This window comes from Tachyglossus aculeatus, chromosome 7, assembly GCF_015852505.1.
Source record: "Tachyglossus aculeatus isolate mTacAcu1 chromosome 7, mTacAcu1.pri, whole genome shotgun sequence".
Classification (NCBI taxonomy): domain Eukaryota; kingdom Metazoa; phylum Chordata; class Mammalia; order Monotremata; family Tachyglossidae; genus Tachyglossus; species Tachyglossus aculeatus.
In genome coordinates, this window is record NC_052072.1 from 44,613,835 (window position 1) to 44,636,601 (window position 22,767).

The 22,767-nt window shown below is 43.7% G+C and overlaps 1 non-coding gene across 1 annotated transcript; it reads right to left on the bottom strand.

Moving 5' to 3' along the window:
- Positions 1–5,197: 5,197 nt before the first annotated feature.
- On the bottom strand, positions 5,198–5,336 carry LOC119931197. The gene has a single exon (XR_005452053.1). It is a non-coding gene; the product is annotated as a small nucleolar RNA SNORA7 (small nucleolar RNA).
- Between the last annotated feature and the right edge of the window lie 17,431 nt (positions 5,337–22,767).

Below are 22,767 nucleotides of genomic sequence, written 5' to 3' on the forward strand. Positions count from 1 at the left end.
TTGGATAAGGGTCCAGGAGTCCTGTGATTTTTCTCCTTCATCAGTTTGGTAAATGGCCCTCACTAATCAATTAAGGGTATTTTCTGAGTGCTTAGTATGTGAAGAGCACTGTACTAAGTACTTGGGAGGGATCGGCACAACAGAATTAGCTAATGTTCCCTGCCCATAATGAGCTGCCACAGTTCTTTGTTCTTACTTATTTTCTTCTAGCTAGAACCTGCTTTGGCTTTGTCAGAAGAAAGGTTTCCAGCAAAAACTCTCAGTGTCTGGACTTCTTGTTGTCAGTGAGCAGAGGGCAAAACAAGTAACCAAACAAGGGCAAATTGATTTTGCTTTATTAAGCATGAAACTGAACAAAAATACTACTGAGGGAGACAGACTAAAATAAATTACAGATAGAGGAAGCAGCAGAGTGTAAGGATACATACGTAAGTGCTGTGGGGCTGAGGGTGGGATGAGTACTGGGGGAAGAGAGGGAGGAAGAGAACCGGCCCCTCTCCTCCGCTCACCTCCATCGGCTATGGCTGCTCAACCTCTACCTTCCCAGGAGATACATTACAAATTAGGAGTATGACTCAGGATGGGGAGGGTAGATTGAAGAACCAGAATGCTTTTAGTTCCTGGTTCTTGTAGCTCCTGATTAAGTTCTGAGGGAAATCAGAGAAGCAGCATGGCCCAGTGGAAAGAGCACAGGCCTAGGAGTCAGAGGACCTGAGTTCAAATCCTGCATCCACCACGTGTCTGCTGTATGGTCTTGGGCCTGAGTTTCCTCAACTGTAAAATGGGAATTAAGCCCTACCCCTCCTACTTAGACTGTGAGCCCCATGTGGCACAGGGACTGTGTCCAACCTGAGTAACCTTTATATACTACAGTGCTTCGCACATAGTAAGTGCTTGACAACTACCATAAAAAATATCACAGGAAAGATATACAAGACAAAGACCCTGCCCTCTAGGAGTGAAAAGGCTAATAAGAATAAGGAACCAGGTTGATTCTCCAGCAGCATTCTTCAGCATTCTCCCATCCTCCAACTCCTCCCTACCCACTAGAGTTCTCACTTCTGTGTGCTGAAAAACACCAATTACTGAACAGCCACCTCCTTCAGGAAGTCAAGCTACTGTAGCACTCCTATATTTACGCATTTTCTCATTTGTTCTTTAGTTATTTATTCACTTATCCACATGCATCATTATTTGTATCTACTTATTACACTCTTATAACTATCGGATTTTCATTCCTTCATGACTTTGCTATTAGACTTTAAGCTCCTTCAGACCAAGGATCATTCCTTATAGTTGTTGCACAAAGCCCTTCATTCAATCAATCAATATATCTGTGGTATTTATTGAGTGCTTACTGTGGGGTGAGCACTGTACAAGGAGCAAGCACTCGATCAGTGCTCTGCACACAGTGGGACCTTGATGGATATCAGCCAGTGGTATTGAGAGCTTACTGTATGGAGAGCTACTTGGGAATAATGTTGACTTTACTGATGGATAGGAATATATTGGGGAGCGTTACTGCTGCAGTAGATGGACAGTTCCTTAGAAAGGTCATTTTGGTTCCCCCACAACCCAGCACAGAATCTTGAATTCAGATTCAAGAATCAGACTTAATACTTCCTGATTCTAATCCATCATCAGGGGAGTCAGCATTGCTTTCCCCATTTTATGGATAGAGAACAATTGGTTCCTGGGGAAAAGGTAGGTAGTCAAGCAATAATAATCATGGCATTTCTTAAGCATATACTATGAGTCAAAAATTGGAGTAGATCAGACACAATCACAGTCCCAAATGAAGCTCACAATGGAGGGTGGGAGGAGAACAGGTATTTAATACCCATTTTACAGATGAGGAAACTGAGGCAAAGATACTCTAAGTGACTTGCTGATTGCCATACAGCTGGTAAGTAGGGGTTTCCTGACTCCCTGTGCTGGCCTCTTTCCACTAGACCACACTGTTTCAAGAGAACAGGAGCCTAAAACACCAAGGGGGTGTAATAGGTAGTTTGGGCCTCTGAGTTACAAGTGGAGTGTGTGTAATGAGCTATGGAACAGCCAGACCCCACCTGAACAAAGATCCCAAGGGGGACGCTCTCCCCACCCAAGCCAACGCAGCTGCTTTGCCATTCACTGTGCCCTTTGCAACTGTCTACTTCAAAGTGCAAACACGTGTTCTCCACCTACAGTGGAAACTACTGCTCTGTTGATGTTGCAGTCACAGAGCCGAGGTGAAATATTACTCACCACACTCTGGCTTGTGCAAAGTCGAAGATTTTGCTGTGATTATGAAAATGGTGGTGTCATGGTTCGAAGGCTAAAAATAGCACTGCGAAAAGAGCAGGGGCTGTAAGAGTCTCAGGGAAATAGTGGGGGACCTGCAGAAATCTCAGTCAGATGGTTTGTTCTTGTTTCCTTCCTGAAAGAAGACAAACACGACTGGGGAGAAGTAAGGGTCAGGCAGAGGGAAAGCCAAAAGAGTTTCAGGGGAAGAGAAGTTGGGGGCAGTGGGACCAGAAGAGAGTCAGTAAAATGTTCCATAAGTTATCACAGTATGTGTTAATCGCTAGCTATGTGCCAAGTACTGTACTAAGCACTGCCACTTAACAGCTGTGTGATTTGGGGCAAGGCACTTAACTACTCTGTGCTTCAGTTGTCTCTTCTGTAAAATCAGGATTAAGACTGTGAGTCCCACGTGAGATAACCTGATTACCTTCTATCTACCCCAGCGGTTAGAACAGTTCTTGGCACATAGTAAGCGCTTAACAAATACCATCATTATTCCAGACTGTGAGCCCATTGTTGGGTAGGTATTGTTTCTATCTGTTACCAAACTGTACTTTCCAAGAGCTTAGTACAGGGCTCTGCACATAGTAAGCACTCAATAAATATAATTGGATTGAATGAAGACTCCATATCTCTTAGGGAGGTAGGGACCGTCTCTATATGTTGCCGATTTGTACTTCCCAAGCACTTAGTACAGTGCTCTGCACATAGTAAGTGCTCAATAAATACGATTAAATGAACAGAGTGTGATTCCACCATCTGCTGTTTAGAATGGAAGTGTCGGGGGTGCGAATGAGAGGGAAGGAGAGAGAGGCTTGCCTGGTCTCAGTTCCTTGGAGAGATGATTCAATCAGTCAATAGTATTGACTGTGCAGAGCACAATACTAAGTGACTGGGTTGCCAACTTGTACTTCCCAAGCGCTTAGTACAGTGCTCTGCACACAGTAAGCACTCAATAAATACAATTGATTGATTGATTGATTGGGAGAGTTCAATATAGAGTTGGTAAACATCTTCCCTTTCCACAAGGAGTTTTCAGACTAGGGTGACAACGGACATTTAAATAAATTACGGCTATGTGCATGAATGTTGTGGGGCTGAGGGTGGGGTGAATATCAAGTACTTAAAAAGCACAGATTCAGGTGGTAGAAGATGCAGAAGGGAGAGGGGAATAGGGGAAATGGGGGCTTAGTCTGGGAAGGCCTTTTGGAGGAGATGTGATTTTAGTAAGGCTCGGAAGGTGAGGAGAGTAGTGGTTGGTCATTTAAAAAGGAGGAAGGAGTTTCTGGCCAGAGGGAGGATGTGGACAAGGGGTCGGCAGAGAGAGACAGGTAAGATTGAAGTACGGTGAGAACATACCCCTCTCTGTCCAGGGGATCAGGAAGGAGGGCAAGAGCCCTTTCAGCTCACTGAGGGGCAGAATGTCACATGGAGTAGGTCATGCCCTGGAATAGTAATGATAGTGATATTTGTTAAGCATTTACTACATGCCAAGCAGTGTTCACTCCTCCCTTAACCCCACAGCACTTATGCACATATCTGTAATTTATTTATTTACATTAATGTCTGTCTTCCTCTCTAGACTATAAGCTCGTTGTGGGTAGGGAGCATGTCTACCAACTCTCTTATATTGTACTCTCCCAAACGCTTAATACACAGTAAATGCTCAATAAATGCCATTGATTGATTGAGTAGATACAAGATCATCAGAGAAGACACAGTCCCATATGGAACTCACCCTTTAAAGGGGAAGGAGAACAGATAGTGAATCCTCAATTTATTGATGAGGAAACTGAGGCACAGAGAAGCAAAATGATTTGCCTAAGATCACCCAGCAAGCAAATGGCAGTCAGAATTAGAACCCAGGTCTTCTGACTTCCAGACCTGTGTTCGCCCTAGTAGGCCTCATTGCCTCTCTGCCAGCACTGATGATTGGTGTCACTGGTTTTGTCCCTCCCTCTCAGCCGACTGATGGCTTTAGAAGGAATCTAGCTCCTTCCCCAGGAGCTGAAGTGGCAGTGGGCACAATGCAGTGTACTCTAACAAATTATTTGTTGGGACATTTTTTAAATTGGCTACTCCATCTCCTGCAGGATTTCTGGTGGGTGGTTGGCCCTGTTATAATAGCTCTTCCCCTTGACCGAAGTCTTGCTGAGAGTTTTTCCTCACAGATACCAGACTGATCCAGGTGCAGGCACCCAGCATCTGAAGCACCATTCTGTGGAGCATGTCTAAGGTCACTGAAACTTAGAACATGTGGCCAGCTCCAATCTGCCCAGAGCTTTGGCTCTTTCCTCCCAGGTCCCTGAGAACAATTCCAAGCCACAGAGCCGAGAAGGAGGGGGACAGGGGATTTAACATAAATACCCCGGATACAAAGGTATCTGGTGCCACAGACCAAAAGAAAATATGTCTGCCCAGTATAAAATCAATCTGATGGCCACCCTAGCTGGGGCTTTTCACAGAGAAAGGCACATGTAGGAAAATGATGACTGGAGGAAAGTGTATGGTATAGTTGACCCACTGGTTTCCTTCCTGGGTGTTAACTTTCAGTCAACGGTATTAATTATGCCCCCTTAAATGTATATAAGAGCACTGAACCAGGAACTAGGGAGAGGTTGCATTTGGATTTGCACCCTTTATTCACCCCCCTCTCAGCCCCACAGCACTTATGTACATATCTTTGTCTTGTCTTATGCTGTTGAGTCGTCTCCTGCCCATAGCAGCTCCATGGACACATCTCTCCCAGAATGCTCCACCTCCATCCATAATCATTCTGGTAATGTATCCGTAGAGTTTTCTTGGTAAATATCCAGAAGTGCTTCACCATTGCCTTCTTCTGCGCAGTAAACTTGAATCTCCCCCATCAACACTCTCCCATGCCACTGCTGCTCAGCACAGGTGAGTTTTGACTTGTAGCAGATTACCTTCCATTCACTAGCCACTGCCCATGCTAGGAATGGAATGGGTAGGCCTCTGCTTGACTCTCCCTCCAGTAGCCAAGACTGGTAGAGTACTGGAAACGCTCCAGGGTGTGATCCTGTGTGGGGGTGCACGTATCCATAATTTATTTATACAAATGTCTGTCTCCCCTCTAGACTGTAAGCTCAGTTGTGGGCAGGGAACGTGTTCACCAACTCTATTATATTATACTCTCCCTAGTACTTAGTACAGTGCTCTGCACACAGTAACTGCTAAATAAATATGATTGATTGACTGACTGAAGTTGTGAAGGAAAAGGTAGATATACTTCCTCTGCTCAAGAAGCTCATAATCTAGAGAGAGAGAGAGAGAGAGAGAGAGGGAGGGAGAGAGAGAAACAGGGACATTGAAATAGAAATCAATATATAGAAAATACAAACAACAGAAATGTCTAGACAAATGAAAGATAAATAAAAATGCAAGCCGCCAAAGAGTGCATTTTGAACAGGCACGTACACAAGTGTTGGGAGGTTACTTTAGTGGTTCCAGTCAAGAAAGGCAAAGCGGATTTACTGGAGCTGGCTACATAAAAGAGTTTTTTACTATATTTGAAATTCCAAAAAGGAAAAGGACATGTTTGGTGAAAGAAGAGGAGGGACTTAGTTTTGAGCACCCATTTAACTCTGAATGGATTGCTAGAAGAATTCACAGATGAGTAATAAAAACTGAAAGCCCCTATGATTTTCCTTGCCTAGGAATGAGACACTCATCTCATAGAAATCTCCTTTTGCCATGTCATCATGGCACAAAACTCAGATCACAACCCACCAAATCCCAGGGAGGGAGTTTATTAACTAAAAAAGAAAAAATGTGGCAAGTTCCCCTGCTTATTTTTTCTTCTGTTGTTGTTGTTGTTGTTGTTTCTTATCAAAGGGGACTTTCCCGTCAACACCTACAGAACAGAAACTCCTTCGTCTTATTTTCCACCGTCTCTCTCACTCACGCTTCTCAAGTACGCTTTTGATTGCATGCTTTCTTTCTCTCTCTCTCCCTCTCTCTTTCTCTTTCTTTAGCGTACTCATTTCCCTCCAGAAGGATGTCTTGTCTCTTCCCAGTAGAGTTTCTCCAAGCATGAACCTAATTTATACAGATGAGTCTCTTGAGAGCCACACTACAACCAACCCAGGCAGGCAGGAATTTATCCTAAATCTGAAGACCTCCAGAGGAGAAGATTGCATCACTTCCCTCATTAACCAATCAATCAGTCATATTTATTGAGCACTTACTGTGTGTAGAGCACTGTACTAAGCTCTTGGGAGAGTACAATTCCACCAATTCTAATGTCAGAGAGAACTCACTGTTGGCAAAATATTCCTTGTACGACATTTAGGAAAGTCAAATCCAGAGCTGTCATTTGGGGGACAGCAGAAGAAGGCAGGACAGCCTCGTGGGCTACAATCTCAAACTGAGATCTTGCTGGAAGCAGAGACTTCAGGAAGGTTGTGACTCCAAAAAATAAGGAACACACCAATCACTGTGGGTATTGAAAATAATGCCAGGCAGAACACATCAAGCGTTGCAGGCAGTGGAAATAAAGCCAGGCACTGAAGGGAGTGAAAACAATGCCACGCACTGTGGGTAACAAAAGCCAAAGTGCAGCCAAGGACAATCGTTATGTGCCTGCAAAGCAGAAGGCATTGTCAATTGCACAGTCTTATCAGCCACACATGCACGTGTTGACAAAATCTCATCTTCGGTCGCCTCGTGTTATTATTCAATTGTCACTTATCCTCATATGACTAAGCTTGCACCCCAATCATAAAAAAAAAGATAAGAACACAAGCACGTAAGCAATGCCACTACTTGGTTGGACCAATAGTCTATCCAGCCTAGAATCAGATAACAGTGGTCCCGGAGTACTGGAGGAATGGAGAGATGGTTTGTTCCTACTGCTTATCTACCATCCCTTGCTTTTCCACTTACATTCCACAAAACCCACTGTGTACTTTTTACCCATGAATTTATCCAAATCCTGCTTGAATCTTCTGACCCTTTTTTTCCTGTCTGGCTTCCTGTGGTAATCACTCTTATGTGCTTACTAACTGCTGTGAGAAAAAATGTTTCCTTTTTTGTTTGTTTTGAACCTGGGCAGGTGAAAGAAGAGAATGGCCCAAGCGCTGTTCAGGGATCTCCACGGCTTGGACCCCCACATTGTCCCACCCCTATAGGAACAGAGGTCTGATGGAGGAGGAGAGCTCTGGTCTATTTAACATTTAGAACTTGGAGAAAATTAAGGCTGTTTGGATTAGTGAGGAGCCTGAAGACCAATCCCCGCAGCCGCAATGTGAGATTCTTATCGTTGTTTTTCTTGAATTGATGGGCTCTACTTTCCCTGTTCCTTTCAGGGTTGCACGTGGGGAGTTTCTGGTACTCTACCAGTCTCGACTACGGGAGGGAGAGTCAAGCAGAGGCATACCCATTCCATTCCTAGCTTGGCCAGTGGCAAGTGAGTGGAAGGCAAATGGCTACAAGTCAAAACTCACCTGTGCTGGGCAGCAGCAGCATGGGAGAGAGTTGAAGGCAGAGACTCGTTTACTGCGCGGAAGGAGGCAATGGTAAACCACTTCTATATTTTTACCAAGACACACTACCAGACTGATTTCAGATGGAAGTGGGACATTCAGGAAGAGATGTGTCCTTGGCGTCGCTATGGGTCGGACACGACTCAACAGCATAAGACAACAACAACAACTTTCCCTGTTATTCCCTCTGAGAGCTTCTGTCCTCTTCTCCTCTTATTTATGTAGCTCAGTATTATGCTTTGCCAATTGTAATAGGTAAATAGAGAAGCAGCCTGGCCTAGTGGATAGACTATAGGCCTGGGAGTCAGATGAAACTGGTTCTAATCCCAGCCCTGTCCCATGTCTGCTGTGTGACCTTGGGCAAGTCACTTAACTTCTCTGTGTCTCAGTTACCTCATCTATAAAATGGGGATTAAGACTGTGAGCCCCATGTGGGACAGGGACTGTGTCCAACCTGATTTGTTTTTCACCCCAGTGCTTAGTACAGTGTCTAACACATAATAAGTGCTTAACAAGTACCATTATTATTATTGTTATCATTAAATAAATGTCAATTCTACTTGTACCACTCCCACCCTCAAGACCTGGTGTGGGATTCGGTGAGCAACAATCTTGGATCCATTCTGTCCCTGAAGGGTCCTTGCCTTCCTATGTGTTTCCAGACTGAAGAGTCCTAACTCACTCATTCTATCCTCAAAAGAAGCTTCTCCATATATTAATACCATTATGGGCAAAGCACTGTGCAGGGCTGAGCACTGGGGAAAGGTTCAAAAGATCATTCAGACAGGATCCTTGACCCACAAGTGTTCCACAAGAAAAAGATGGGGAAGGGAGGGTTGGTGAGGGTTTTTCATTGCTCTGACAGGCTAATTAGAATCCAGTATTCAAAGTCTTCTGAACACACTAAAATCTTAGAAGGCAACATCAATCAATCAATCAATCATATTTACTGAGCACTTATGTGTGCAGAGCAATGTACTAAGTCCTTGGGCACGTACAATTCAACAGAGTTGGTAGACACATTCCTACTGCCATCCTAGCTTCTCCTGACCCACTCTAGGGAAAAAGAGAGGGCCTCCCTAAGACGGTAGTTTGGAGGTTGGAGGACGCGAGTGTCTCTCTGTGCCCCTAATCACCTCAGTTGCTCTTCTCTGCACCATCCCAAACTCTATTTTGTCCTCAAATCCCAGTGACCAGAAGTACACACAGTATCCCAGATTTGGGCATGTCAGAGTTTTGTGTAGTTGGAAAAGTCTGCCTTTTTCTTTCTATACCTTCCTGAGGGTTCCCAGCATTCAATTGGCCTGTTTCTGTTTGGCTGCTGTCGTGCAATGAACCTGTGAATTGAAAGAACATTCAATGCCAACTCAGTCATGCTGGATAACTTCAAGCCCCGCATCAGGTAGAGGTATTTTTAATTTTTCCCTAGGATAATTCCCTTTCACTTGCTCTCCCTGAAGTTTACCTGCCATTTTTTGGCTCCCTCATTCGGCTTTATGAGGTTCTAGCTGGAGTTCCTGGCCCTTTGATGCCTGGAAGAGCCCAGTGCTATCAGTCACCTTGGACCCTTCAGTGCACACTCCCTTTTTCACTTCATTTATGAAGATATTCAAGAAATCCAGTCTTAGGCAGGGCCCCTGAGGGACCCTAGTCTTTATGCTCAAGAGCTTGGGGCAGTGCTCTGTACAAAGTAAGTGCTCAGTAAATACCATTGCTGATAAAAAAAAAAAGTGGCCATTTAACCCTGCCATTAGTTTCCTAATTTTTAGACTGTTTTCTACTGCTGACCTCTCACCAACATCCTGCCTCTGGCCTCTTCATATCTGACCTTCAAATGGTCACTTCACTCCTCTTGGCCTCAGTTACCTCATCTGGAAAAAGGGGATTAAGACTGTGAGCCCCACATAGGACAACATGACTACCTCGTACCTACCCCAGTGTTTAGAACAGTACTTGGCACATAGTAAGCACTTAACAAATGCCATAGTTATTAATTATTATTATTATTATTATTGAAGACACACCTCCTCCAAGAGGCCTTTCCCGACTAGGCCCTCCTTTTCTCTTCTCCCTCTCCCTTCTGTGTCACCCCCCCCCAATGAACTTGGATTTGTACCCTTTATTCACCCCTCCCTTAGCCCCACAGCACTTTATGAATGTATCCATAATTTATTGATTTATATTAATGTCTGCTTCTCCTTCTAAACTGTAAGCTTGTTGTGGGCAGGGAACTTCTCTACCAACTCTGTTGTACTCTCCCAAGTACCTCGTTCAGTGCTCTGCACAGATAAGCACCCAATAAATATGATTGATTGATTACCCATAACCGAACATTTCGTCCAATCCCATGTGATTTCTTGAGGTTTTGTAATTTTTTTAAGTGTTTGGTGTGGAGAGTTATCAAAGTCTTTTGAAAATCTCAGTACATAGTAAGCACTTAATAAATGCCATCATTATTATTATTATTATTTTCTCTCAATCAATTCAAAGAACTCCAGATATTCTCTTCCTGCATGTTCTAAGAAATGATGCCTTCTATTGTTCTTGAAATATTGAGTTATGTTTTTGCTAGTTGCATCTCTATTTTGTTTTCTAGTTTTTCTGTCCTTATTTGTAAAACCCTGGGGTATTTCTTTGTACTAACATCAAAACAATGCTTATCATGGAAATAATAATAACAGTAATATTTGTAAAGTGCTTACTACGTGTAAAGCACTGTCCTAAGCACTGGGAAAAATAAAAGATAATTAGGTCAGACACATTCCATGTCCCACACAGGGCTTACAATTGAAATAGGAGGGAGAACAGGTACTGAATCCCCATTTTACAGATGAGGTAACTGAGGTGCAAAGAATTTAAGTGACTTGCCCAAGGTCAAACAGCAGATAGGCACGTGGCAGAGCCACAATTAGAACATAGGTCCTTTTACTCTCAGGCCCATGTTCTTTCCACTAAGCTATGGTGCCTTGTGGGCAGGGATGGTAATAATAATGATGGCACTTATTAAGTGCCTACTATGTGCAAAGCACTGTTCTAAGCACTGGGGATGTTACAAGGAGATCAGGTTGTCCCACAGGCGGCTCACAGTCTTAATCCCCATTTTACAGAGGTAACTGAGGCACAGAGAAGTGAAGTGACTTGCCCAAAGTCACACAGCTGACGTGGCGGAACCGGGATTTGAACCCCCGACCTCTGACTCCAAAGCCCATGCTCTTTCCACTGAGCCACGCACTGACCTGCCAAGTTGTGAAACCAAGGCCAAACTCCGACTTTCCAATATCCAGTCCTTAGGACCGAGTGACTGGAAAGAAACTGAATTCCCAGTACAATCACACCTACATGTCAAGCATAAGACATAAACTCCTACCCATCTGGGCACATCAAGTTAAATGGGAAAGGGCTTCTCTGGAGCCAGAGAAATCACCAAAGACCTCTCCAGAGGAGGAAGGAGATTTCCAAACAAAAGGAAGGATGCTGCTTCCGAGTCTCATCACCCTGGGTTTCAAGTATGTCAGGAGAAACCTCCTCTCCAACAGCATCTTTGCTCAACTCCCACCTTTGACGTTGGTGCTCAGTGGTTTAAAATGGGTTCGGGTAGCATATCGCCCCATTCCTTATTGCACGTGTGGCCGGCTGCAGTGTACAGAGTCCTTGTACAGAGTGTTCTCTGTCTCCTCCTTGTTGCCCTACATGGGTGTGTAAAAGTCAGTCATTTAAAGCGAAACTCCATGCAGAAAACAAGAAAGAGCTACGGGACCAAGCAGACTTGCCTGAGCCCAGTGGTATTTGTGGTCTCTCAAGCACCCAAATTCCTGTGTGCTTCGGTCTGCCAGTTGCAGCAACCACTTCCGACCACTAAATGGTATGTCGAGAGGTCGTCTCTGATCAGAGTTAAGCTCTGCACCTTTCAAAGGCGCCTGAAGCTTTAACCGCAATCTTCCAGCCCCCGTCCACCCTGAAACTGTTTGGAAACCAGTATGAATTCAGCGGTTAACGGTGTTGGTGTCTACCTTGCTCTTCTTTAAACGTGGGGGCGGGAGAGCAGAATTTGAATCCTGCCATAGGAGCGGGGGTAGGACTGCAAAACACAGTTGGGTTGGGCTCCAACTGTCTTGGTTAAACTGTGGGTGGGAGTTCAGGAGGTCTCCAGGAGGCCTGATCTTTCACCTGGAGCAAAAACAAACAAGTAAGAGGATGCAGAAAAACAGCTGGTGTTGACTGCGGAAAAACTCCAAGTCTGCTTCCCCTCTTTGGGGTCTCTGGGAAGGTTGAACGTTTTTTCACTCCACTAAAGCTTTTGAGGCTTTAAGCACCTGGATTCATGCAGGAAAATCAGATCAGCAGGCCCCAAGGCTCCGAGAGGTCTTAGAGTGTACTGGGAGTAAAGTTGTGGTACAGAAGGGAGAGGAGCCAGCTAAGATAGGTACCGCTTCTCGATTGGCCCTCACAATGAGGGAGGATTTCATTGGGGAAATGAAGGCAAAAGGAAACTGCAGGGACACGAGCTAAACCGATGGAGTTCAGGATTTTGAGGAAAGGAAGAAAAGACCGGAACCAAATAAGGATGGTGGTAATAGGGAAATTTCAAGAGAAGGGGTTGTAAAGTGTATTGGGATTCAGGAGAGCTGGGTGTTTCTTTACAAATGACATTAAGCATCCAAGAAAAGACCTACCACGTGCAAAAAATGAATAAATTAAAAAAGCAAGAAGAAAAGAGACACTGGCATAACCAGGAATCAGAACAGGAATAACACAAAAAACGGAAGCTAAGACTGTTGCTAAGGACGAGTGCATGTGCAGATATGCAGCAGGCTAATATATACCCATATACATATATACACACCCACGAATAACTGTCTCTGTCCTTTGGGTTCAAGCTAGATGCTGTTGACGATGAGATTGTATCTTTATGTGGGTATACAGGTAAATATTATTCTTTGCTGCAATATTGTTTTTGGTAGCTACAGTGCTAGCAATGTTTATGCTTTTCCCTCTTGGTGAAACCATGCTTCTGAAACCTCTGGTGCAAAGTAATGGTGTCATTTCTGATTGCCAGTACCCAGCCTGACCTGTCTTTTGCTCATGACTCCCAGAAGTCCGTGGAGTTGCCACATCACTTGAGGTTTTGCTTCAGTGTACAAAAACCATTTTATTTTGGTGCATCCTCTTTATTGTTACCAAATTTCAGCAGAACATAGAGCAACTTCTTGGATATTTTTGTTTCCCCTTCTCTTCACATGTCCCGAAAAGCAGAGAACCATTGTACTTTCCTCAGAAAGCAGCGTAGCCTAGGGGAAAGACCGCATAGCTGGTAATCAATCAATCAATCAATCAATAGTATTTATTGAGCACTTACTGTGTGCAGAGCACTGTACTAAGTGCTTGGGAAGTACAAGTTGGCAACATATAGAGACAGTCCCTACCCAACAGTACTCATACTAATACTAATCACTCAGTCAAACAGTGGTAAGTATTAGTGCTTACTGTATGCATAGCACTGTACTAAGTGATTAGGAGGCTACAGAACAAAAGATTTGGTAGCTACCATGAGAAGCAGCGTGGCTTAGTGGAAAGAGCACGGGCTTTGGAGCCAGAGGTCGTGGGTTCAAATCCCAGCTCTGCCAATTGTCAGCTATGTGACTTTGGGCAATTCACAACTTCTCTGTGCCTCAGTTACCTCATCTGTAAAATGGGGATTAAGACTGTGAGCCCCCCGTGGGACAACCTGATCACCTTGTAACATCCCCAGCGCTTAGAACAGTGCTTTGCACATAGTAAGTGCTTAATAAATGCCATCATTATTATTAGTATGAAACTCCTCTGAATCTCAGTTTCCCCAAGTGGCAAATTTATGCATCTCCATGCCTGCCAGCTGTGAAAATGGTATAACATTGAAAGATAATCCCAAAGTTATCATTGACATCTGTTCACTTGTTCTAGCCTCATTTTTGCATGGGCCAAATATAAATACCACATCTTTAATTAAATGATCTGGGTTAGACCAAAGTTTCATGAATAATCAAAACAGCAAATGTTTTGTCAGCAGTCTTTTTTTAAATGATATTTCTTAAGCGTTTACTATGTGTACTGAGCACTTGGGTAGATACTAGCATATCAGGTTGGACAGGGTCCATGTCACACGTGGAGCTCAAAAATCAATCAATCAATAAATCATCTCAATCCACACTTTATAGATGAGGTAACTGAGGCACAAAGACATTAATTGACTTACCCAAGTTCACAGAAAAGACAAGTGATGGAGCAGGGATTATAACCCAGGCCCTCTGACTCCCAAATCCATTCTCTTTCTACTAAGCTATGCTGCCTCTCTTGGGTCATTGGGTCATTGGTTTTAGGAGTAAAATAACATTTTCAAATTTTAATCAGTCAGTGATATGTTTTCAGATTATGGATGGTGCACAGACAAACAGATGGGGAAAGCCGTTAGACTGAGGAGGAAAGAATGGAGGGAGGGAAAAGCAAGGAATAAGGAAGCAGGTGGAAGAAGAGGAAAAAGGTGAAAAGGGGGAGAAAGTGGAGGGAAGAGAGGAGGTTCAACAGCACCCGAAGTTCAGAGCCATTCTCCCAAGACACAGTAGATGCCCTGAGCTCTAGGTAAGCCTCCTCTTCCACAGCAGATATAACTTAGGTAAAGTATGTGTCCAGTCAGAGTCCAGCCCATTACACTTACTGTTACCCACCTGATTCCCCTCCAGAATTGGACCTGCTGGGGAAGTCCTATGTAATCCATAAGATCTATGGAAAGTAGCGTGGCCTAGTGGAAAAAGAGTCAGAGGACCTGGGTTCAACAGTTTCCTCAACTGTAAAATGGGGATCCAATACCTGCTCTCCTTCGTACTGAGACTGTGACTCCGTGTGAGACAGGGACTGTGTCCAACATGATTAACTGGTAATCTACCCCAGTGCTTAAAATAGTGCTTAAAACATAGCAAGTGCTTAACAAATATAATGTTGATAATAATAATAATGACAATCCATTGCATCAAGGCAGGGAGGGGGCTTAGAAATGCAGCTAGAAACACAGTTCTGAGGGCTGAAACTCCTGGAAGGTCATTTTGTCAGAGACCTTAAAGGGGGCATCTATCCTCCAGGCACTTTTGAGCTGCAATGCAATGCTACAGGAAGCAGCAAGGAATAATGGAAAGAGCAAGAGCCTGGGAGTCAAAGAACCTGGGTTCTAATCCTGGCTCTGCCAATTGCTTGCTGTGTGACCTTGGGTAAGTCACTGAACTTTGCTGTGCCTCATTTCTCCTGTTCCCCCTCCACCTTAGACTGTGAGCCCCATGTGGAACAGAGACTATATCCATCCTAATTAACTTAAAGCTACCCCAGCACTTTAAACAATGTTTGACACGTAATAAGTGCTTAAGTACCATTAAAAAAAATGAATAGCATCTGTGGGTGCTGGCAGGTTATGAGGGTACACGAATAAAAATAATGATAGCATTTATTAAGCGCTTACTATGTGTAAAGCACTGTTCTAAGCACTGGGGAGGTTACAAGGTGATCAGGTTGTCCCACGAGGGGCTCACAGTCTTTATCCCCATTTTACAGATGAGGTAACTGAGGCACAGAGAAGTTAAGTAACTTGCCCAAAGTCACACAGCGGGCAATTGGCAGAGCCGGGATTTGAACCCATGACTTCTGACTCCAAAACCCGTGTTCTTTCCACGGATCCTTGCCTATATCTGACCATTGGCCCTCAGTCGGGAAGTTCCAATCCATCAGTCAATTACCGGTATTTATTGAATGCTTATGGTGTGCCGAGCATTTCTCACGGTAATTTTTAAGTGCTTACTGTGTACCAAGAAGTGTACTAAGTGCTGGGGTAGACACAGTCTAATCAGGTTGGACCCAATCCATGTCTCACATTGGGTTTACAGGCTTAATCCCCCATTTTACAGATGAGATAACTGAAGCCTTGAAAAATAATCATAATTGCCGTAATTATTAAGTGCTTACTATGTGCCAAGCACTGTACTAATAATAATAATAATAATAATAATAATAACGATGGCATTTGTTAAGCGCTTACTATGCGCAAAGCACTGTTCTAAGCGCTGGGGGGGGGAATACTAGGTGATCAGGTTGTCCCACGTGGGGCTCACAGTCATCATCCCCATTTTACAGATGAGGTCACTGAGGCTCCGAGAAGTTGACTTGCCCAAGATCACACAGCAGACATGTGGCAGAGTCAGAATTCGAACCCATGACCTCTGACTCCAAAGCCTGGGCTCTTTCCACTGAGCCACGCTGCTCTCAGCACTAGGGTGCGTACAAGCAAATCCCGGCTCTGCCAGTTGTCAGCTGTGTGACTTTGGGCAAGTCACAATTTCTCTGGGCCTCAGTTTCCTCATCTGTAAAATGGAGATTAATACTGCGAGCCCCCCCGTGGGACAACCTGATCACCTTGTAACCTCCCCAGCACTTAGAACAGTGCTTTGCACATAGTAAGTGCTTAATAAATGCCATTATTATTATTATTATCAGATTGGACACAGTCCCTGTCCCACATAAGGCTCACAGTCTCAATCCCTATTTCATAGATGAGGTAACTAAGGCACAAAGAAGTGAAGTGACTTGTCCAAGGTCACACAACAGACTGGGATTAGAACCCATGACCTTCTGACTCCCAGGGCCTTGCTCTATCCACTACACCATGCTGCTTTAAGTCTTGGGGGAGTACAAAAGAATAGAGTTGGTAGACATGCTACCTATGACAAGAAGCTTACGTCTAGAATCTAGCAGACTGTTAAAGCGCCTGCTGGAACCGAAATCAATATGAAGCATCAGTTAACAGCAATCCGTCATCAGACGACCCACCGAGAGCACCCGGCCTTAGACTCCGTGCCCGTATTATCAGGCGGTTGAGCCTCAGATAACAGGAACCAGTACCTAGTTGTGCCATCAGATAAGCCGAGGGTACTTTTCTAAGGGGAAATGATAACCTGCAGGTGGTGGGGTTGACACTTTCTTTCCACTCAGCTTTGCTGACAGACCTAGAAGTACAGTACTGTTTGTTCCAACTCAAGCCAGGGTTGCGGCCAGAGGGGCTAAATCAAGAGAACCCCCAGTTCCAGCGGTGGTGTCCCTAACTACCACCTCCAACCAAACATTCTCCCCCTTCTAGACTGTGAGCCCGTTGTTGGGTAGGGACCGTCTCTATATGTTGCCAACTTGTACTTCCCAAGCGCTTAGTACACAGTAAGCGCTCAATAAATACGATTGAATGAATATTCTCACTTCACCTACACCTCTTCCAATCAGGATACCTTATTAAGCTGTCCACTCCAAGATCCGTAGTATCCTAAGAACCTCAAATCCTGAAAGGGTTCCGCGATGGACTGGCACATTTTGTGCAACAACACGTGAATCAGACAACACCCTGCAGGATTTCTAAAATGGTTACATAAAGATCAGTCTTATTAATAGGATGTTTCTTCTGCCAAGACCTCCCTCCCCGTTGCTGCTGTTGCTTCTTCTACCCATCTCCTAATTCTCCACAGAGACTCCAGGCTCACATCTGGCACCCACTCTAGCCCCTGCCTCTTCCCTGAGCAGAGGCACCTCCCCAATCCCTCCATTGCCTCCTCATTCATTCATTCATTCATTCAATCGCATTTATTGAGCGCTTACTATGTGCGGAGCACTGTACTAAGCGCTTGGGAAGTACAAGTTGGAAACATATAGAGACGGTCCCTACCCAACAATGAGCTCACGGTCTAGAAGGGGAGACAGACATTAATACAAATAGATAAAACAATAAATTACAGAAATATACAGATAGATACATATGTGCTGTGGGGAGTCATTCATTCAGTCGTATTTATTGAGCGCTTACTGTGTGCGGAGCACTGCACAAAGCGCTTGGGAAGCACAAGTTGGAAACAAATAGAGACGGTCCCTACCCAACAATGAGCTCACGGTTTAGAGGGGGAGACAGACATTAATACAAGTAGATAAGACAATCAATTACAGATATATACAGATAGATACATATGTGCTGTGGGGAGTCATTCATTCAATCGTATCTACTGAGCGCTTACTGTGTGCGGAGCACTGTACTAAGCGCTTGGGAAGTACAAGTTGGAAACATATAGAGATGGTCCCTACCCAACAACGAGCTCACGGTCTAGAGGGGGAGACAGACATTAATACAAGTAGATAAAACAATCAATTACAGATATATACAGATAGATATATATGTGCTGTGGGGAGTCATTCATTCAATCGTATTTATTGAGCGCTTACTGTGTGCAGAGCACTGTACTAAGTGCTTGGGCAGTACAATTTGGTGCCTTGCTCCATGCTATTTCCTCTCACCAAATCTCCTCTAGCATATTAGCCCTCTTCCTCCCAATATCATCCTTAAATTTATCTTTCCTCTATTCTATGTGAGCAGCATGGTGGAGTGGTTAGAGCACAGGCCTGAGAGTCCGAAGGTCATGAGTTCTAATCCCAGCTCTGCCACCTGTCTGCTGTCTGACCTTGGACAAGTCACATCAGAGTCTGTGCCTCAGCTACCTCATCTGTAAAATGGGGATTGAGACTATGAGCCCCAAGTGGGACAGGGACTATGTCCACCCTGATTACTCTATATCTACCCCAGGGCTTAGTACAGTGCCTGGCACATAGCAAGCATTTAACAAATACCGTTATTATTATTCTTGTCAGTCCACAAAATTTATAATGAGCCCACTGGATAACAAAGACGGTTCTTACTTGGAATGTGTTAAGTTGAAATGGGAGATTAAGACCTAGACCTTGGACCTCAAGGAGTTGGCATTCTAGTAGTTTGATGCTTCCCTTTTGTTCAATCGATCAATGGTATTTATTGAGCGCTTACTATGTGCAGAGCATTGTTCGAAACACTTGGGAGAGTACAACAGAATTAGCGGACATGTTCTCTGCCCATAATGAGCTTACAGTATAGATGTGGAGACAGACATTAATATGAATAAATAAGGAATTTATAATAAATTATAATTATAAATTAGAATTGTCCACCCACTCTCCTGCCCAAACGTCTTTCTCCAGTTACACAATTTCAGTAATCTCTGGACAATTTCTCCTCTCCTGCTCAACCCCCTAAATCCCCCTTCCATTTCATACTACTACTACTACTACTAATAATAATAATAATTTAGAACCCCACAAGGTCTTTTATCTCTTCTCTCTTCCCAGTTACCCATTTCCGCTCTTCACCCTCTAACTTCTCTCCCCAGAATGTTCTACTCCATCATCTCTTTCTGTTATATAGCCAAATAACCTCTTTTTACCTTCTCTCCCCCTTCCACCTCAACCCCATCCACCCTCTTTTTCCAACCCTGTAGACAATAGCAATGTACTCCTTACCTCATAAACCCATAACTTTGGCATTACCCTTGAGTCATCTCATTCATTCAACCCAAATGTTGAAGCCATCACCAAATCCTGTCAGTCCTACCGTCACAAAATAGGCTTCCTACCTCCGCTAAAATACGCCCTTTCCTCTCCATCCAAACTGCTACTACACTGATCCAATTACTTATATATCTTGCCTTGACTACTGTATTAGTCTTCTAGCTAACCATCATGACACCTTTCTCTCTCCACTCTAGTCCTTACTTCACCCCATTGCCTGGATCATTTTTCTAAAAATCTGTTCAGTCTTATATTTCCCCTCTCTTCAAAAACCTATAGTAGTTACCCATCTACCTCTACATCAAAAAAACCTCTTTACCATCGGTTTTAAAGCACTCAACCAACTTGCCCCCTCCTACCTTACCTCACTGATTTCCTACTGCATCCCAATCTGCACATTTTGGCTCTAATACCAACCTGCTCACTGTACCTCACTCATGTATCTCACACATCCTGCCTCTGGCTTGGAACTTTCTCCCCCTTCATATATGACAGACACCACTCTTCCCCAACTTCAAAGCCTTATTAAAATCACATCTCCTCCAAGTGTCCTGCCCTGTAAAAGCCCTCTTTTCCACTACTCCCTCTCCTTTCTGTGTCATCTATGCACTTGGATCCTTACCCTTTAAATGCTTGATATTCACCTCATTCTCAGCCCCACAGCACTTATGTGTATATCCATAATTTATTTTCATGTCTGTCTCCCCCTCTAGACTTTAAGTTCTTTGTGGATAGGGAATGTGTCTATCAACTCCGTTTAATCGTACTCTCCCAAATACTTTGTACAGTTCTCTGCTCATAGTAAGTGCTTTAAGTACTATTAAATGATCTATTCCACTTCCATCTGCTTCTTCCCAGCATTTCATAAGTTTGTCCATCTTTTCCCCCAGGCTCATTACTCCTCCATAGTATATTTTCTCTATGAATTCTCCATCTATTCTCCAAGAATGCTATCACATCATCTGTCTGTCTCCCCCTTAAGACTGTAAGCTTATTGTAGGCAGGGAATGTATTCATTCATTCATTCAATCATATTTATTGCGCACTTACTGTGTGCAGAGCAGTGTACTAAGCACTTGGGAAGTACAAGTTGGCAACATATAGAGAAGGTCCCTACCCAACAGCGGGCTCACAGTCTAGAAAAACCTATCGACTCTGTTTTGTTATACTCTCCCAAGCACTTAGTACAGTGCTCTGCACACAATAAGTGCTAAATGCGATTAATTAAGTGCTCTAAAAAAACCACTGAGGATGAAGATGAGGGCACAAGGAAAAGAGGCTGAGAATTGTGCTCTCTTCCTATATACAGCAAGGAAACGCTTCCACAGCATTTTCATTTACCTGGCAACCTTCACAGAGGGCATCTTAAATGTTGAGGCAAAGTCATTAGGGACATAAGAGGTGAAGCTGCAGCCCACATCTTCAGATCTGAAGCACTTTTGAAATAAAGCTGTAAGTTCCTACTTTATGGGATATCTGAAAGGTTGATGGAAATGGAAACTTTTCTCACATTTCCATCCCAACTAAAGAAAGTTTTGTCCAGCTTGGGCAGGGAAGCATCATCTCTATGTGCCTTGTGGAACCAATTTGGAGATACTTTTGAAAAAAAAAAACCCTTACTCTTTGCTTGTATTTAGTTGCTGAAGCTGTGATAGTGGCACCTCTCCAAAATGAATGGTATTGTTAATACCTAACAGTGTAGATGGAAGTCACTTGGAAAACCCCAACGATTCTGACTTCCGTCTGTATTTACATTATTCCCAATCCTTTTCAATAGGCTCCACATCTCTAGATAGTTGTTGGCATGAGGGGTGAGAAAATGCTAGGAAAGGGGAGGTGGAAATGTTGGTGATATAAAATGGCATGCCCAATGTGGAGGTGGTAAACATTTTGGGACCTGCTGGAGAATTCTCATCATTTCTTTTTTAATCAAAAAAACACTTTGTCAGTCAACTCAATCAATCAGTGGTATTTATTGAGCACTTACTGTGTGCAGGGAACTGTACTAACTGCTTGAGAAAGTTAGAGAAGCAGTGTGGCTCAGTGGAAAGAACACAGGCTTTAGAGTCAGAGGTCATGGGTTCAAATTCTGGCTCTGCTAATTGTCAGCTGTGTGACTCTGGGCAAGTCACTTAACTTCTCTGGACCTCAGTTACCTCATCTGTAAAATGGGGATTAAGACTGTGAGCCCCCAGTGGTACAACCTGATCACATTGTAACCTCCCCAGCGCTTAGAACAGTGCTTTGTACATAGTAAGCACTTAATAAATGTCATTATTATTATTATTATTATAACATATTGGAGTTGGTAACCCAATCGGATGCTGCATGTGGATTAGTTAGGCTCTTTGTCCTCTGTACATCTCTCCTCATCCTTTCAGCAAGTTGCCTATGGATCCCAATGATCCATGCCAACTCCATCCCCAAAAGTGGAACCAGTTGGTTCCCATCCAGAAGTCACACACACACACACACACACATACACCCCAGGTGTGTCTCAGTTTCCTCTTTTTGTAAGAACAGAGTCATCTGAACCAAGGAAAAGTGCTGAATTGGGCATTTAAAAGTGCCACAAGTTTACCACATATCCTGTTCTTTACCAGCACTTGTCTTGGTCCCTGTAAAAACCACCATCACCCTGCAACTCAAAATCCGCACCCCTGAAGAAATGCTTTGATGAATGCAAGTATAGAAAGTTAAGATGTGAGTATGTGTTCATTCAGCTACACAGTGGTAATTGTGATCAAGGGTCTAATGATAACTAATATTTGATTTTTTTTCAGTTCAAGAGTGGAAAAAATGAACCAGTGGCAAGACTCTATCTCAAACGAGATGTATTTTACAGGAAAATGAAAAAAACAAACTGCTGACTCTGTTACCACTTCAACACTCACACCCCTTATCTTGACACCACGGAGATGCTGCTTTCTATTTGCAAAGAACAACACCGTCCATGCAAAATCTGCCTTATTCAGCCTTCAGAGGGAAACCGCTGGTTCTTGTCTTGGGACTCAGGAGGGTTCAGTTCTGACTACCTTTCTTCCCCAGGGCAGAAACATTTGTCGGTTTATTTCAATACCCAGTGATAAAAAAAAAAAAAACCCAACCTGCTGGTAGCCTGAAAAAACAACATGGGATTGGTGCTTGGACTATTGATGCATGTAGTTTTTTAATCTATCATCTCAATTTTATCCCTCAGACCCATTTTGTTCCTTGAAGTCCATTTGGAATACCAATACCTGATGGTTCACCCACAGAATAATTTATTTAGAGTGGTCTGCCAAGTATAGAGAGATCAATAGCACATTAGTGCCCTGGCTCAAAAGGCAGACTGGTGGAGTAAGGGTTAAGGAGAGAAGGTTTCTTATCCTGGCATTACAGCAGAAGGATCTTACCATCACTATCTTCCTCTTTTGTTAAACTGATAAAAGGGGGAGAAGGATACTGATGATTCCAATCCACATTTCTATAAGCAAGTATAAAGTGTTATGCAAATATGAGGTACCCCACAATGAGGATGATGTAACAGGTAGTCAATTCCACCCTTGAGATC